We start from the raw sequence: 18,572 nt of genomic DNA on the forward strand, positions 1-18,572 counted from the left end.
CATTGCATCCACATAGTATAGATGTGTTGTTCTAAGTTTTGAATCATGCACACTAATAATCAGCTTTCACAACTTGTTTGCGTGAGAGAATGTTTGAAAGCACACACATGTACACCACAAACTCTCACTCTCTATAAAAGGAGATTTTCAAGTTGACATATTCTGGGTTTCAACATCCCAGCCAGCCTGCTGTAATATCCATCTCTTCTCCCACTATGATTATGAACTGCATGCATTAAAGTCATAGAAGTTCAAACTGCCCTATTAATCCCCCGGAAAGCAATTGGGGCACCCCAGAAACAAGTTGCTATTATAGGACATTGTGCCAACTACCTGATACTGCCTACCCACTCTACCCTGCTATTCCCCAGTAGAGGAAACGTAACTGGACCAGCTAAAGCAGGGGTGTCCAACCTTGGCAACTTTAAGACTTGTGGACTTCAACTCCCAGAATTCCTCAGGCTGGCTGAGGAATTCTGGGAATTGAAGTCCACAAGTCTTAAAGTTGCCAAGGTTCTGGACACCCCTGAACTAAAGCTTGGAGAAGCTAATCCACCTCATAGGGAAAGATCTCAGATAAAGGCTGCTCAGCTCAAGTGGATGTGGATTACAGATTTACAGAGTTGGAAGGGACCTTGGAGGTCATCTAGTCCAACTCCCGCCCAAGCAGGAGACCCTACATCATTTCTGACAAATGGCAGCCCAATCTCTCCTAGAAAGCTTGTGCCATCTTGGCTGGCCAAAGAGTCGGTACTAGAGAAACACACAAGTTGAGAGAGGAAGAAACAGCATAAAAGAGGGTAATCCTTGGTTTATGACAATTTGCTTAGTGACCGTTTGAAGTTACAACAGGATCTTCAAGTGATTTATGACCATTTTTTCACACTTATGACTGCTGGAGCATCCCCATGGTCACGTGATTTACATTCAGATGGTTGACAACAGACTCTCATTTATGACAGTTTCAGTGTCTCACAGTCCTGTAATTCCCTTTTGCGACCTTCTGACAAAGTCAGTGGGGAAGCCAGATTCAGTTAACAACAGTATTTCTAATTTAACAACTGCAGTGATTCACTTAACAAATGTGGCAAGGAAAGTCATAAGGTGGGGCAAAACTCACTTAACAAATCTCTCACTTAGCAACAAACATTTTGTGTTCAATTGTGGTCATAAGTTGTGGATTATCTGTAGTTATTTTCTCCCAGAAACATCACCAGGAACCAGCCAAGAAAAAGGAATATACAATTTTTCCAGTCCTAGGCACTGATTCCAGATCTTCTCAGACAACGGTTTCCATTGATTTCGTCTTTGCAAGGTATTTCTGGAGTGTTTTAAGCCTCTCTGATATACTTCTGATTCTGAGGAAGGGAAGGTCTGCTTGTCAGAGGTGGAGAACATGCCTGCAAGGAAGCTGTGTGTTTCTCCATTCATGCCTGACTGAAATATAATTCCTGTTTATAGTTTCCTGGGACAATGAGAGATTACCGGGCATGCATTATGCATTAGATTTTATGGGAAAGAAAGCTTCTGTGACAGGAAAGAGTCGGAGATGAAGAAATACATTAATATGCCTCAACATGAAGAGAGAGAGGCACAAGCTTTTGTGCTATTATTAATAGACATATTAATACGATTTAGGAGGTGACGATCCCTCAGAAGTGATTTACTTATTTTGAAAGAATCTCTCATGCTTTGAAGCAAGTAGGGCTAATATTTGGAAAATTGTTGCAAATATTTAAAAATTTTCTTTTTTTAGATATGGGATCTGCCTTCAATAGTTTGGAATTGATTTCTTTAGATTTTACTACATCTCAGTAGGTTTAATGTATCTTGTGTCACAGTGGTGGGATTGCACTTTTTTTCCTACCAGTTCTATGAGAGCATGCTTTGCGCGCGTGAAGCACTCACAAACTGCCCTCTGTCAGCGCTAGTGAAATGAGCTGTTTTTTAGCTCAGCTGAGGCGTGGCAATCCGCTCTGCCGTGAGAATCAGCTGAGCTAAAAAACAAGGGAATATAGGCTAGGAAAGGGCGGGGATGGGTGGGTGGGGCCAACCAAAGGTGGTATTTGCCAGTTCTCTGACCTGAAAATTTCTGTTACTGACACGCCAGAACCGGTCCAAACTGGCTGAATAACACCCCTGTTGTTTCAGCTCCTTATAGTTAAGAGCAACCTAGGGAAAGGAAACTTTCAATGGGAAAAAATGTTGACTGAGTAGAACATGTTCTAAATGACTCCCTTGCTCTCTGTTGTGTGCTTAACAAGGAGAGAAATTAATTTGCCACCAATTTGAGTGGTGATATGTTTGCAGTCATAAACAAAATAAAAAGTAGTTGTTTTATTGATGAAATCTTTGATCTGTAGTGGAGGACCTTTGGGTTTACCTTGCTAAAGGAGCTGCTTGTGATGACCCAGAGTGTAACACAAACGTAACAAAATCCAAAACGTAAATAAATGTCCTTTAATGCCTCCAACTTGGCCCCACTGTTCAATAATACTCAGTTGGAGATATATAAACATACTCAAAAATAGTCTTCAAAAGAAAGCAATACAGTCCTAACTTAATGAGCAGATAGAGGTGAAATAAAAAACCAAACTAACTACAATGATGAAATTTCCACACGGAACAAGAGAAGTATTTACCAAATTCAAGGAGATAACAAGGCACAGTCTGTTGGAAGGACTCCAACCAAGATAACTTCAGACCAAAATAAAACACGCTTTGTTTCCAGTGTTTGCCAGTACGCAGATCCAAACTCTTATGCAGTTCTCACACCTGCAGCTCATGCAGAGGATCAAGGCCCTCTCCTCCTGAGTAGGCCACGTCTCTCCCTTATCCTCTCCTTCCTGCGTGCCCCAGGATGGATAGGGGATGGGCCTGGGTCCTCCTCTGACTGCTCAGCCAGCCTCTGCCCTTCCCCAGCCTCCTCCACAACCTCTGGACTTCCACTCCCTGTCGGCTGTTCCTTTTCTCCCTCAGAGTCAGTCTCCACCAGGGGCATGACACTGCTCAAATTTGCACACCCAAATGTGATCATGGGTGATTCCCAATGTCCCTATGTTGGAGTAGGGCTTTATAAGTTGATCAGGCTAAAGCTATATGACCTAAAACCATACTTCTCTCTTACTTCTATTTGCAAGAAATAATTACCTGCCTAACAGATGCAAATTCTGAGATGGTCATTAAATGTTTATGCTCATGTTATGAAGAATTTGTTCCACATCACCACGGAATCAGCTGTTCTCCCCTCCCAGTGATGGAATTTAGGTTAACTTCCGGGTGAATTTTTAAATCCTAATTGACAATCAAAAACCACTATCTGATATTTCTGTGATTACATTTTTGGGAATTTCCTTCATGTTACAGACTGCAACCCAACAGTTATAATCAGGGGTGTGATGCAAATAGTTTTACTATTGTTTCTGTGGCATGGCTAGGTGGGCATGGCCATGTGACTGGGTAGGTGTGGCTTTTTAGTGCAGCAGCACCCCCACGCTCCTTTTTTTTTTTTGCCTCGTGAGCCTCAGGGAAGCCTCCTGGGGGGGGGGGGCATTTTTGCTCCCAGGAGGCTCCCAGGAGGCCCAGGAAGGCAAAAAGCAGACTGCGGGGGGACCGCACAGCACCGCCCCATGCTCCATTTTTTTTTGCCTCCTGGGCCTCAGGGAAGCCTCCTGGGTGAAGCAGTAAGGCAGTGAGGGGGATCAAGTCACAGCTGATCGTCGGAACGGCTGATTGTTGGGAGGAAAAAAATATCAGTTCAGTTGAACCGGTAGCTGCTTTTTACTACTGGTTCGGCCAAATGGTAGCATTTTTTACTACTGGTTTACTTGAACTGGACCAAACCGGTAGAATCCTACCACAGGTTATAGTTCTTATCAATCATTTGTATAAATGTATAAATCCAATCTATAAAGAATATAAACAGAACAATGGTTGGATTCATAACAAAGCAGCTGCATATATTCTTTGTAATTTTCTTGGTTAAAATGTAATTTTCTTGGTTAAAAAAGAAGATCCTGCCTCTTGCACACAGTTGCTCTTCTGATGTTATGCTAGTTCCATGGGCTGACAACTTGCTTGAGCAATAATTACAGGTTTAGTGAGCTATTTTAAATCAGTAATGGCTTTTAGAAACATTCCACAGTGAGTAGGAAGCAGCAGCAGTCCCTTTGTGAATTAGCGGTCTGCTTTCCATTATTTTGGATATTTAATAAAGGGGGAACTGAAATACCTACCTTATTTAGAAGTGCAAATGTTCCTGATGGAATTGTAGAAATTTCCTTAAAACCATAGAGAGCTCTGTTGGAAGAGGCTAATATTCTATTAAATCTGCATTCTGTTTCTAACTATGCTTCGTCAGATTCTTCTGGAAACTCTTAAGAACCTAAGAGTGATAATATCTACAAGCTGATAGGTAGAAATTTCAGATCCAATAAAAATAAACAGATTTCTACATGGTATTCTGTTAAATTATGGAGCTCGCATACAAAAGATATAATTACAGTTATTAATCAGAATGAGAGGATAGCTTCTAGAAATGATGGGTGTAACTCACTTCCAGAATGAGAAGAAGTATGCTTCTGAATGTTAGTTACTGGAGAATGCAAGTGGAATTGTTCTATTGCATTCTATCTTGTTTGAGGGCATATTTTTACCACTGAATATTAGGTGATGTAGAACTTTGGTCTGATATAGCAAAATTGATCATATATGTTATATTTAAAGGCAAAAAAATATGATTAACTCTGCTAGATTAGAGTTTTTAAAACTTCGTTTTAAAAGTGGTGATGGTTGAATATCAAACTTTTTTTAAAGCCAGCAAACTATTATAAAGCCAGCAATAAATACATAATCATTTGCATACTTTTTAAAATCCATTGCAACAGAGAAACAATTGCAGCTGTGCTCTTTCACACCAATTACCACAAAATAAAAGCATTATACAACCTCATTTGCCTTCCTGACTTTCCCACAATTTAATTTGACGATATAACTTTATAATCATATCACTAAAATTTCCTCAGGAAATGTGGCTCATAATAATGCACTACAGCTGGGCACGGGGTGGCGGAGAACCAGAAACAGAATATCTGATGTCATTCTAGATCAGGGTTGTCAAACTCACGATGACACGTCATCACATGATGTATCACAACTCCCCCCCGCTTGCTAAATTGGGGTTGGGCGTGGCCAGCGCCTGAAACATGACCAAAAGGCAGTACTGATGGTAGCATATAAATATTTTCAATAGTCAAAGTTACCAAAGCCTTCTAATATGTGAGTATAAATTCCACAAATTAATCGTTAGATGCACAACAGATGCCCAGGGTTGGGAAAGAACTTTCTAGACTTAGGTATTCAATTATATGGACTAACGGCATACCTGATACTAAAATAACTTCAAACGTTTGCTCCAAGTACTTAACTTTATCTGGGCACAAGCCTACAGCAAAACAGCATCACTGGAAGAGAAAAGGATTAGTCTCACAAGAGAAGGGGGAAGGTTTATAACACCTAAAAGCAATTTTCCTAAAATGATACCCTACAATGTGTTGGGCATCTCCCATAATTCTCATATTCTATATGTTTAATTGGTATTATAGTACTTGCAGTGTAAATTGTTGCTATGTGCTCTACATGAAGCTGTCCTCGAAGACCCACTTGGAAGCTACAGCACCACAAACAGTGGCGGACTCATTAAGCTCATATTATAGCACCTCTTGGATAAGATTCATTAGTTAGCAATGTCCTCCTGGGTGTAATTTCATGTGTTAGTTGTCCCCTTTAAAGGATGATTTTGTTCTACCGATGTTTTCGTTTTTATGGAATTGTTCTTTTAATTTCGTGAAAATTCTCAGAATAATTTGGAGTTTGCCTACAAATTAAATATTTAAATAAATAATTCATATTATAGATATTTTATCTAAACCTACAGCATAGGAAGGATTCCATGTTGAGGACAGGTGCCAAGCAGCTTAGAAAGAAACCGTATGAATCATATCCTGTTCTGGGGTCTTAATAATAATAGCAAAACTACCATACTTAAATCTATGTCTGAATATATCTTGAAAGGGCTCTCTTTATTTGGGTATATATATTGTATGCATCAATAGTACACAGACATTTCATCTCTATTAGGTTTTCACCCACCCCACCCCCAATGATTAGGTCTATTTGGCTACATCTCAAAAGGACTCTCTTTGTGAGAAGAAGCTCAGTGGCAATTGACAAAGGACCTGGAGGCTGTGGCTGGCTTTGCCTTGGGATTTTTCCCCATTCAGGTGGCTTTTTCTGCTGGATAATGAGAAACAGTGAGGGAAGGGGAGTGGGTGGAGCTTCTTGCCATTACCCAAAGCAGAAGAGGAGCCAGCTGGCTTCCGGATGGGACACTGTTTGGAAAGGCTGATTTCCAGGACTCTGTGGTTGCAAAGAACCCAGCTCAGGCTTTACATTTCTCTTGGAACTGGAATTCCTGCCAGCTTTAATCCTTCAACTAGGCAGATCTCAGTCAGCATAGTATATAATAAGATAACTTCTGCAGCAGAGCTAAGTAGAAGGAACCAGAGGTGGTTTTTTTAAACAGACATGATTACCAAAAGTGAGGGTAGAGGAAAATGGAAGAAGTATTAACTAGTTTGTAGTTAGATTTATTCTTCTCAGGGTTTCATGTGCTTATGAAAAAAAGAGAAGAACCTGTTGGACTCCAAGATGCTCCAGCCTAGTTCCACGAACACAAACCAAAATTGGATTGTGTGAAGATGATGTCAATCTTTTTGGATTTTAGCTATGACTATAATGTGTTGGAATTTCAATTTCCACTCCCAGGAGGATGGCAACACATCAGGAGGATGCTGCACTGGAAAAAGCTGAGCTGTAAAGTACAAGATTCTTGCAGCAGTAAATATAGTTTAAAGCTTTGAATATGCAGCAACTTATTTTTGAAAAGTCAATTGTTATATATAAATATCTAAAAGAAATACTCATATCATGTAAAACAAATTAGAAATAATTTTAAAACAACCAAAGCATCTTACAGAGTATGACAGAATTGTTTGAATGAAACAGTTTGGCTGCCAACTAATCACTAAAACCTGGACCTCTTCCATTTTAATACTCATCATCTAAAGTAGCTTATCCAGATATGGAATTTCATGAAATGGCCTCTGTTTAGCAAAAAGTTAAAAATTAAAGAGTGAGGCTTCTGAGGAAAGTCAGAAGAATAATTTTAAATTATAAAGAACTGACCATTAAGCTCTCTAACTAAGGAAAGGAAGGTTTTGAGGGAAATATTGTCAGTGACTTGCAATGTGAGCCAATATTAAAATGACAGAAAGATTAATTGCAATATCTAATGCCACAAAAAAAGGAAAAAGCACCTTGCAGAAGAACATTAATACATCTGAACTGCAACAAATGAGACCATGAGATAGATAGATAGATAGATAGATAGATAGATAGATAGATAGGTAGGTAGGTAGGTAGGTAGATAGATAGATAGATAGATAGATAGATAGATAAAGTTTTCGCGGGTACTTACATGTATGGCATTCAGCTTTGTTCGGGTATTTTCCCACGTCATTATAGTTGTGCTTTTAAAGTTGTAGCAACGTTTCGGCAGAATCTCATCTGCCATCATCAGGCTTCTGTATTGTGTTTGTGAGTCAGACTTTTACAGTTGTTTCAGTTTTAAATTTGGGGCTAGCCTACTGCTGTGCCAGAATGGTTTTTTCTTCATCCTGATTGGTTGGGAGTCTTGGTCTGTGTTTATTGGTCTTGGAGTTTGCTGTGTTCTGCTTGATTGGTGTTTCTAATATGTTCTGTCTGTTTTGTGGCTTTTTTTGTCTTGATTGGCTGGCAACATTGTGTTTATATATTATATTGTGTGTGTGTGTGTGTGTGTGTGTGTGTGTGTGTGTGTGTGTATATATATATATATATATATATATATATATATATATATATATATATATATATATATATATTAATATAATATAATATAAATATACTGTAGTATTTCAATATACTCCAGGTAAAAAATAGTTAAAGAACATCCATATAATGGCCATGTATTTTGCCTATCTGCTCTCATTTCACCCACATATTGCCATTTGTTAGCTTGGACACAGACACTGTCAAAATGCTATACCTGAGCTAAATGTCTCCCTTGACCTTTGTTGACTGCTAACTCATGATAATAAGTTTAATTCAGAATACATCCAAATCCCTTCACTTCAGCCACTCATTAGAAAATATGATAATACTATCAACCTTATCTTGCAAGAAGGCAAGATATATGTCTGTGGAACATTTCCTGTGCAAATTCTGCAAGCAGGTCTCGTCAATCCCTCCGTATAAGGAGAGTTCAGCCAATCAGGATCAGCAACACCTTAGCTGCTTAAATTCCTAAAAGAGAGCTTCTGCTTTAATCCCTGAGAAAGGATGACAAACCAATGGAGGGGCAATTAAAGACCTGGAGAAGCCAAGTTCTTCTCCTTCTGCCCTCTACTTTTGACTTCAGGAAGAGCTGGACTCAAAGCAAGAGATTCCTCACCCAGTGGCTGGCTAGAACAGGGTTGTTGAGTCACCACATTTTCCATCAAGCAGTGGAAGCCACTGCTGGGATTAGGTTATGTGCACAGGGGTGGATTGAGAATGGGAGGTGAAGATGTAGAATTAAGACACACTGTAATTAAAAACAGAATAGCCAGATGGCAGATTGGCAGAGAAATTGGAACCCTGCAATCTTTTTTAGGGACCTACAAATTTTCATTGCAGAAACTGTTGTGAGTTGTTTGATGGGGGGGCGGGGTAACATATGAAGGGTTCATGATATGTTTCCAAACTTTGTCACCTCTAAATATGCTGGATTCATATTTCCTGGCCAGAATTATCAAAAGAGAGTAAGGGAAGAGCAACATGTAATAGAGACAAGGGGGAAATTAGTTCTACATTTTGAAATTCTCCAGAATGACTGGTGACCAAATGCCAAGAAAATTAATGACTCAGAAAAGAAAATCTGCAATTTGCTGAGATTCTTCCTTTTTAACATCAGAGATGCAGTGACTTTGTCCATTTTGCACTAGTCATCACTTTTAAAAACCATTTGTCAGACTGACTGCTCCCAATTCCTGTGCCAAGGCAATAGACAGCATTATACCAGTACAGAAAAGTTAGCAAGTCTATTTAGCTTTTCTCAACCTTTGTTGATTCTCAATGCCAGCACCTGCTGTATATACATAGAACAGGTTATGCCAGTTTTCAGGAGGTTGGACAATACCAGATCAATCTGTTATTGGCTATGTCCTGTGTTCTCAGCCACACTGGAATCAAGTTTCTCTCCAAGCCAAATAGCATATATTGTGAAAAAACCACATGCCCAAGTCCAGCTATTACAATTAGAGTTTGGATTCTGTTAGCCTATGGAATCCTTAGTCCATTTTCTGCCAAAGTTTACAGGATTGTAAAACCCAACAATGGTGAAATGTTCTAAAATCAGCAAGTCATCCTTCTCACAATCTGCCTCCCCCCACCCCCCTGCACCAATTATGCTGGTTGGGAATGATGGAGATTCATTAGGAGGTTGCCATGTTGAAGAAGTATATACATTTTTCCTTCTGTGTTTTCTAATCCAAGAATATTAAATTATATCAGCAGAAAGTTGCACTTTGTTCCTCTTTCTCTAAGAATAGGAATCTAGTTTTCCTGAAGCTCTGCATGACAAGCAAAGTTAGCAAACTTACCTGGTGCCAATCTTTACATACCACAATTTTCAGAGTTTGGGTTTATGTTGTATCAGTCCTTTAGGGTAGACCAGACAGGGACACCATGTGCGCCTAAAGCTACTTTTATTAAAACAGTAATAGTAACAAAATCTTGCAAGCAAGCCTGAAACAACTTCTCGTCCTGCTGTTAGCTTCATGAGAATTAAAAGGGGCCTGACTGAAGCATTTTTGTAAAACCACTTTATTGGCCTGAGCTCAAGCCATGTTTATCTGATGTTGCCCTGGCAATGGATCTTTCCTCTGTCCTTCGAGGCCCTCCTCTATACACCCTACAATATGTCCCATTTAACCATTGTTGGTTATTCAGGCATGTTAAGCCATAAATTTAGATATATTTATTCAAAAAAAATCCCATATGCATTATAACACATGCACAAAGGAGGCATTAATGCCAAATGTTTTTCCAGCAGCATTGCAAGCTAACTTCCAAATGGGCTATCCTAGAAGGGAAAGTAATTTTCCAGTACAGTAGGGAGGAATGCAGGTATAATGTTACTCCCTACACCTATAGGCAGAGGTTAAAGAGCTACACCTATGACAAACATTAATTCACCATTTATATTTTTCTTTTTCCTCACCACCCAGCCCCAAACTGGAAAAAATTTCCTCCTGGAAATTTCTGCTTTGGGAGCGCCTACCTGTTTTGTTCTATATTCCAATATCCACTTGGCAAAATCTTTCTTGGCTGTACAGTGAACAAACAGTGATGTTGGCCTCCCAGCTTTCTTCTACAGTTGCACAACATAGCTAACAAGTCCCAGCTGGCCATTTGGATAGCTTGCTTGGGCTTGTCCCAAACACCTTTCCAAAAGAAAGGAAGCACTGGGGGAATCAAAAGCCTGCTCTAAAATGGTTTGCTCTATACCATCTCCTGCTGGCGCATATTTCTTCTTTGCTTCCCAGTCACATGTCTCTGGAGTGGAAAGCATCTTCTTTCACCTTCTGGCTTCATTCTGCCTTTGTCTCAACACCTCAGTTCCCATTCTAGGATTGCTTTCTATTCTTGCCAGTCTTATCTCTTGCCAAACCTTAGACTAGACATTGCCAACCAAAGTCAATAATACTTTGCAAAATAATGCTACATTTATCATAAGGTTATAGTAACAGAATCTTGAATGTTTGAATATTTCCTCTTCTCCCTCCCTTTATCTTTGAGAGAACTAGGGATGGTCCTATCGAGGGCACTTACTTAGATTACGATTCTACCCAGAACTCCCATTTCTTTTATCTGACTGTTGTTTTGGTGGCATCTGTTCCTCCTGTTCCTCGAGGGCTATTCCATTTTCCCATTATATCATTTGGCTTTGGATTTGCCATAAAACTGACACAGAGTTTTCATGGATTATAATTTTTTTTAACTGAAATTCTAATAATGATTACAATTTACAACAATCAAATCTAATGCAAACTAAAAAGAAGAAAAAAGAAGAAATAGAAAACACAAAAGGAAGAAAAAATAGAATATGGCAGCAAAAAAGAAAAGCTTTATATAAAGAAATGACTTCCTTGTTCATTACAACAAATTTAATCAATTATAATAACTTACCATTTTCTCCTAGAATATAGCAAATGATCTTTTCTCACTGTACAGAACACATCTCTTCTCTATCAACAAATCCATTTCAGTCCTAAGACTTACAAGCTATAACAATATATCTATTTTAACTTTGATCAAATAAATCAAGGTCATATTATTTCCTTTTCCTCTTAAAAATCATGATCTTTAGTCCCTTCAAATAATGTGCTAAAACTTGATTTGTTTTCATTTTTCCTTGTCCACACAAAATTCATTGTAAATCCAATATAGGAAAATTATCCAGGTAAAACACTTACTTTTATGTGTATATCCCTTTTTTAATTATTAAGACATTAGGTATTTTCTTTTATATGTCAAGTGCAAATCTTTTTCCATGTCAGTTCTATCACCTGCCATTTTAAAATCCATTTTCAGATCAGTCTCATTCACGGCAGGTATTCCTCTTCTATAGCACTTTTTCAACAAGTTTATCTACAGAGGCAGATACTCTCAAAGTTAACTTCTGTAGCCATTGTTCAAAAATATCCTTCAGTATGCCCAATGTTAAAATATTTTGTGTTATTCTGTATTAATAAGTCAAGTATTAATGTTCATTGTTAATTGTAATCTTTAGTTTCTTCTAGTTCTCTCTCGTGTCCAGTTTTTAAAGTCTTATGCTTTAAAAAAAAGAATTAGAAAAGTGAATATTTTCCAATGGGAAGGATTCGTTATAAGTAGTTCCAAAATCTTATTTTATATTTATCTGAATCCTTAGTCTGTAAGTTTCTAAAATCAAAGTTTTAATCACCCATTTGCTGTTTATTCCAGAAAAAAATAGGTCCTTAAACTTGTATTTAAACTTCTCTGGATTGGAGGAAATTTACCAAGTGCTGTAAACTTGTCAATCCAAAGGTTCCTAATAGTTGAATAGTAACAAGTAATTTCCAAAATTGATTAGGAAAAGAAGTATATATGAACCAGTGGTGGGATTCAAATCTTTTTACTACTGGTTCTGTGGGTGTGGTTTATTTGATGGGTGTGGCTTGGTGGTCATGTGACTGGGGTGGGCATGGCTTGGTCATGTGACTGGGTGGTCTTGTTTGGTGGTCATGTGACGGGGGCGTGCTTGGTGGACATGTGATTGGGTGAGTGTGGCCAACTCAAGGTCAGTCACATCAAGGCATGCCTCGCCTAGCCCCTACCCTCCCAGCCATTCCTTGTCAATTAAAAATAATAGCACATAGTTTTTTCTCTCTCCCCCCTTCCTTCCTATTTCTCTTTCTTTCTTTCTTTCTTTCTTTCTTTCTTTCTTTCTTTCTTTCTTTCTTTCTTTCTTTCTTTCTTTCTTTCTTTCTTTCTGTTTTCTCTATTTTTTTCTTTCTTTCTTGCTCTTTCTTTCTGTCCCTTCCTCTCTCTCTCTCTCTCTCTCTCTCTCACACACACACACACACACCTGGTCGGGAGGGCAGAGGAGGCACTGCTGCAGCAGGCATGGCTACTGGAGGCAGCCGGGATCTCGCCCTCCCAGTCAGAGTATTCCGCCACCAGTAGCTTCTTTCGGGAAATGAAATGCTTCATGTTTCCTCACTTCACAAAAAGCCCGATGCCACTTTCTCCTTTGGCTGCAGCAGGACCCCACAGCCCGGTTCCCCTCCCCGATAGAGAGGAGAGCCTTGCATTGTCTGCAGCCCCACTCACTCCCAAAAAATGTGGCACAGGAAGCCGGGAAAGCCAGTAACCTCCAAGGAGCTAAAACCTCATGCATGCCCATCGCAGCAATGCCACAAGGGCTGCGTAAATGCCCCAAGACAGCAATCTAGACTCAGGGCGCAGAGGCTACGTGCACTTTACATTGGGTCCGGCCCTCAGCGGCAAGATAGAAATAGGGCTGAGGGGACAGGAATGATAGTCTAGGTGACTTACTTGGTTCTCTGGCTCTTTCTACCTCTGGGACAAGCGCTGAAGATGCAGGATGGGGAAAGGAGGAAAAGAGGAAAAGAGGTGCAAGAAAGCCCAGAAAAGCAAGCGGGGGACACACTATCATTTGCTCAAGGACGATAGCTTTGCACTGCTACGGAAACACAAGTCATGTCTTGGCATTTAGTTCAGTGGCCAGTCTCCCCCCACCCTCCCCAAGGCGATCTCTCTCTCTCTCCCTCTCTCTCTCTCTCTCTCTCACACACACACACACACACACCTGGTCTGACTGGGACAAAATGATCTGGCGAGCTCCAGAACAGTGGACGGCATGAGAAAGCAAAAAGCAGGTGGTGGGGACAGTAATGGGGGACAGCGGAGGCCTGAGCATGCTACACCGATGCCTTTCTTCCTTTCCCCCGGGGAGAAGGAGGATGCAGGCAATGGAGGCCCGAGCATGCTGCACCTGTGCCTTTCTTCCTTTCTTCCCTTCTCTTTCTCCATCTGTTTGTTTTGTATGGGCGAGGAGGAGGAGATCAGCTAGCTAAAGGGGCAGCTGCTGGAGGCGACTATTTTTCAGTCTCCAGTCACCTTTTCAGCACAGAAATCCTCCCCAAATCGGCCGGCTGGTCATCTTCTTCTCTGCCTACTTGTTCTGTATGGCTGCAGCCACACCCAAAAAAGCATGCAGCAGCTGCAGTCATCTCACAACAAGTGGGGTGGGGGGTGAGGATCCCTGGAATATCCACTCACTCCCCTGCTGAAAGAGGCGCATCCACCGGGAGAAGGAAGAAAAAGTGCTCCAGGAGGGCAGGCAGGCGGATGGATGTCCCGGGGCTGCTGCAAATGAGCACTGCATGTGTAGTGGCTGCACATGCAGTGCGCATGGGCAGCAGCCCTGGGACATCCACCCAAGCTGTGCCACAGCCGCCACATGGTAGGGAAAGCTAGGAAAGTGACTGGGGCAAGTGAGTGACCAGGGCGACTGGGTTGGGGGTGTGGCCCCCCAGGGGTTGCCATCAGTTCGGTGACCCACGCCAAATCACCGCTAGTGGTTCACCTGAACCGGTGCGAACCGATTGAATACCACCTCTGATATGAACCCAATATCATTTTAAAAGCACCACCATAGGTTGAACTATTCACTGATTTCTCCAAAACTCTAAATGCCCCAGAGACTGCTGTCTTACAAAGAAGAAACTATCTGGAGCACTTGTAGGTGGAATAAATTACAAAGTGTTGGTTTACTTGCTGCCTGTTCATTTCACTACAGTTCTTCAGCTGTGCTTTTTGCAAAATCATCTTCAGTTAGCCACTTCTTCCCCAGGATTCAGTGTCAAAAAACTTTGACAATTTTTATTAAGAACTGTTTTCTTGTCTCTTCCTTTTCTCCATCATTGTGTGATGGTCCCTCCTCATGTCTCTTTTTCTTTTTGCTGTCCTTCAGAGGAGATGTGTTTCACAAAAAAACATGAAACAATCATCTCTTTAGTTGGACAAGGGAAGCAGTTTGGATAGCAGAGTCCCTGGAATTTGAGACTGTACTGTTGTGGCTGGTAACCCAGCCCATATATGTAAGAGAGGCTCTCTTAAGTAGAAGAGAAACGCGATAGGTACTTAGTGAGTAATTTTACTACATTCTGCCAATAGCTGTCAGAGCAAGATGTGTTACAATGAGAACATCCCAAGTTAATTTTCCAGCTTTTCCAGATTAGTTGGGAATAGTTGGAACCAAAGAAAATTGCTGCCTATTAGTGTAGATTAGTATTGTCTCAGCCTTGGCAATTTTAAGATGTGTAGACTTCAGTTTCCAAAATCCCCCAGCCAGCATGTTGGGAGTTGAAATTCATACTTCTTAAAGTTCCTGAAGTTGAAAAACACTGGTGTGAACAACACTGAGTCTACTGAATAAATGGTCAGATTTTAAACAAAACATTACAAACACATACTTATCATACTATTCATTAGGGATAAGCAATATTATGCAAGTCCATTTTTCAACTCAGCAAAAATAAAATTATGTGGAATATTTATATCTTTGTATAATAAGGTATACAATGTACACAGCTTTTTAGTTCAGATTAAAAAGTGACTGATGTCTGTCTGTCTGTCTATCTATCTATCTATCTATCTATCTATCTATCTATCTATCTATCTATCTATCTTCTCTAATATAATATTAAAAGTGCTGTTGGCCACCCAGAGTTACCCTGTGATAAATAAGATAAGTGGTCAATAAATTTTTTGGGACTTCTGGTTTGAAGGGCTTCGGCACCAGACAGAAATCCGTGATCGTGCGTGGTTTCTGTCTGGGCTTGCCGCTGGAGTGCCCCGAACTGGCTGGTTTCGGGGCTAAGCCACCCTGTAGAGGTGGTGAAGAGGGGGGAGACCACCAGCAGGGTCGAGGAGAGCCGCATCTCTCCTCCTCAGCTGGCCATTACTCCCTTTCCCGAAGGCGGTTGCAGCGGTGGTCAGAAATAGCCACCCCAAAGAAGAACTCGACCGGAAAAGAATGTGCAGGAGGAAGATAAGAAGTGAAAGTTTTGGCTGACTGGGTTAAATTGTAAAAGCAACAACTTAGGTACCTGGAATTTAAACTTACAAAAAATAACATCGCTCCCAAAGAAGAGTCGGAAGCAGCGAAGGAAAGTGAAAAGGGAAAGGCTTGGCTTTTTTTTTCTTCTCCCTCCGTCCCTATACTGACAACTAAGAGACTTAAATAAGAAATCGGAAAAATCCGCTTTGACATCAATAGGCAATTAAGCTGAAAATAAAACAAAATGCCAAAGGGATAATAAATATTTCTGGACATTAAAAAAAATCTTTTTCATAAGCAGGAAGGGAGAGAAAAAGAATAAGGGCAGGATCTGGAAGAGGGAGGAGACTGCCTGGAATTAAAAAGAATCTACAGTAAAACTTCAACAAGACTTCTAAAAGATACATTTTAACTGAAACTTTGTAACTAAATAGTAACCCCAGGAAGAGAAAGTGAAAAAAAAAGATCAAAAAAGAAACAGCTTGCGTGTATTTGGATTATTTGGTGATCTTTGGACTTTTGGTTATTATATTTGAATGACTAAAATCAATTGGGTGGTTGTTTAAAAATTTATACAATGGCACCACTTCTGGATGAATTGAAAATGGAACTTAAAAAGTACAAAGAATATATACAAGAAGGGAAGGGTTCTTTTGGCTTCGTTTTTCAATTCTTAGAAATGGAGATTTGGAACTATGAGAAACATCAAGAAATGATTGCAAAACAAGAAGACTGGGACAAAGAAGAAGCCATCTTTAATGAACAAGTAATTTTATGTGGGGAAGAAAAAGGAAAGGGGGGAAAAAGAATGGAGAATTTAGGACTTAAAAAAACAACCAAAGAAAAGAAAAATAATTTGAAAAATAAGTATAATACTGGAAAGCAACAGAAAAGGGGAATACCGAAGAGAGAAATAGAGGTAGAGAGACAAGGCGGTAAAAAGGGGAGAGAGAAGAAGAGAGGGAAGAAGGGAAGGAAAAGAAGTTACAAAGGACCCAAGCAAGATATAGAGAAACAGGACCTATTTAGAGATAATGGGTGAAAATCTAACTGAAAAAGGGATTCTGTAAAGGTACATATGATTGTATTGTTATATCAGTAATAGAAATGACTTTAGAAAATTGGAAACAATGTATGACTAAAATGAGGGATAAAATAGTTAGTGTAACTTAGTGAAATGTTTGTGAATAAAATAAGTGAATAAAATAAATGAGAAAATTGAATTAGGAAGGAACGGGAACATTTTAATTAATTAATGTTTTATAAAATATAAGTGAAGAGGGGGGGAATTAACTATGGAAAGCTTATAATTGTTCCCATAGAAGTATGATATTTAATTGAAAAGTAATGTTAAAGATGTTAAGACTTTAATGAATATTAAAATTAATGATAGAATTGAATTGGAATGGAATGTTGTTTTAACTATATACATTTATAATTTTTTTTTAAGAATACAGTGTGTATTTTAAGAATGTACCAAGCAGAATCCGAATGGAAGTAATGTATTATATTGAAAGTTACAACTTTAGGGAAAAAATATAAAAGTGTCATACTCCAATCAGTAACTACAGGAGAAATTTTGTTTAATGAGAAAAGATAATAGGTAATTGAAACAGGACAGACAAAAAAAATATAAATACAATGATTTGAATTGAGATGAGAGAATTAAAATAAAATTGAGAAAATTAAAAGAGGGGAGAAGCTATGCAGAAAATGTAAAAAAAGTAATAAGATATGGAATAGAATATAAAAATGAGCATGAACCTGAATTTGTGTCTGTACAAAGAAATGTAACCCGGGATTACGCTACTTTCAAAAAAGATGTTTTATTTGTATTTTTTTTCTCTTTGTGAAAACTCAAATAAAATTTACAAAAAAAATAAATTTGATAAATATAAATGATAGCAAGAAAGAAAGAAAGAAAGAAAGAAAGAAAGAAAGAAAGAAAGAAAGAGGGACCAAGCAAAGAAGCAGAGTAGTGGAAGATTCAAGGCTTCCAAGAGAAGCATACAACTATAGCAGTGGTTCCCAAAGTGAGCGGCACCGCTCCCTGGTGGGTGGTGGGATGCCTTAGGGGAGCGCTAAGAGGCAAGGGGGCCGGCAAGGGGGCGCTAAGAGGTGGCAGGGGGGCGCTGGAGGTGGGCCCTCACAGGGCGCAATTCAGGGATGGGATTCTACCAGTTTTCTCTCTCTCTTTCCCTCTCTCTCAAGCTCACCCCACTGACTTGGTGCACTGCTCCACTCAGACTGGCTTGGGCAGGTCCCTCTGGTGCAGCGGGCTCAATGAGGTGGACCTGCTGGGCCGGCACCTAGAATGCGACAGTGGCGGCACGTTTGAAAAGTAGAGCAAAGCCAGAGGTCGGTAATTTTTGCTACAAAGAATCACAAAAGCTTCTGGGCTATGCACAAGAAGGGACACATATGGCAATGCAATTCAGCAACATAAAATAAAAAAATACAAATAAAACAAATCAAGAAGAATTGGCAAAGCATCTCTGATTAGATTCTATTCACTATTAGAATCTAATCAGAGATGCTTTGCTGATTCTAGTCTAATGACCAGCAGGGTTGGAAAGGAGTGTGTATATGTGTGCATGGCTGTCAAAACTCTAAAAACAGGTCAAGTAGATCTGGGGAGGTCAGTCATAAATTAGAACACTTGCTAAGCAACCAGCCATTCAGTGAGGACCACTTGTATTTGGTTTGCCAGTCACCCTGCCACACCCACCCAGTCACAGGACCACCAAACCACACCTACCCAGTCATGTGACCACCAAGCCATGCCCAGTCAGCAAGCCACGCCCAGCCAGTCACGTGACCA

Source organism: Pseudonaja textilis, chromosome 3 (genome assembly GCF_049901715.1).
Source record: "Pseudonaja textilis isolate UNSWEBS1 chromosome 3, rPseTex1.2, whole genome shotgun sequence".
Lineage (NCBI taxonomy): Eukaryota > Metazoa > Chordata > Lepidosauria > Squamata > Elapidae > Pseudonaja > Pseudonaja textilis.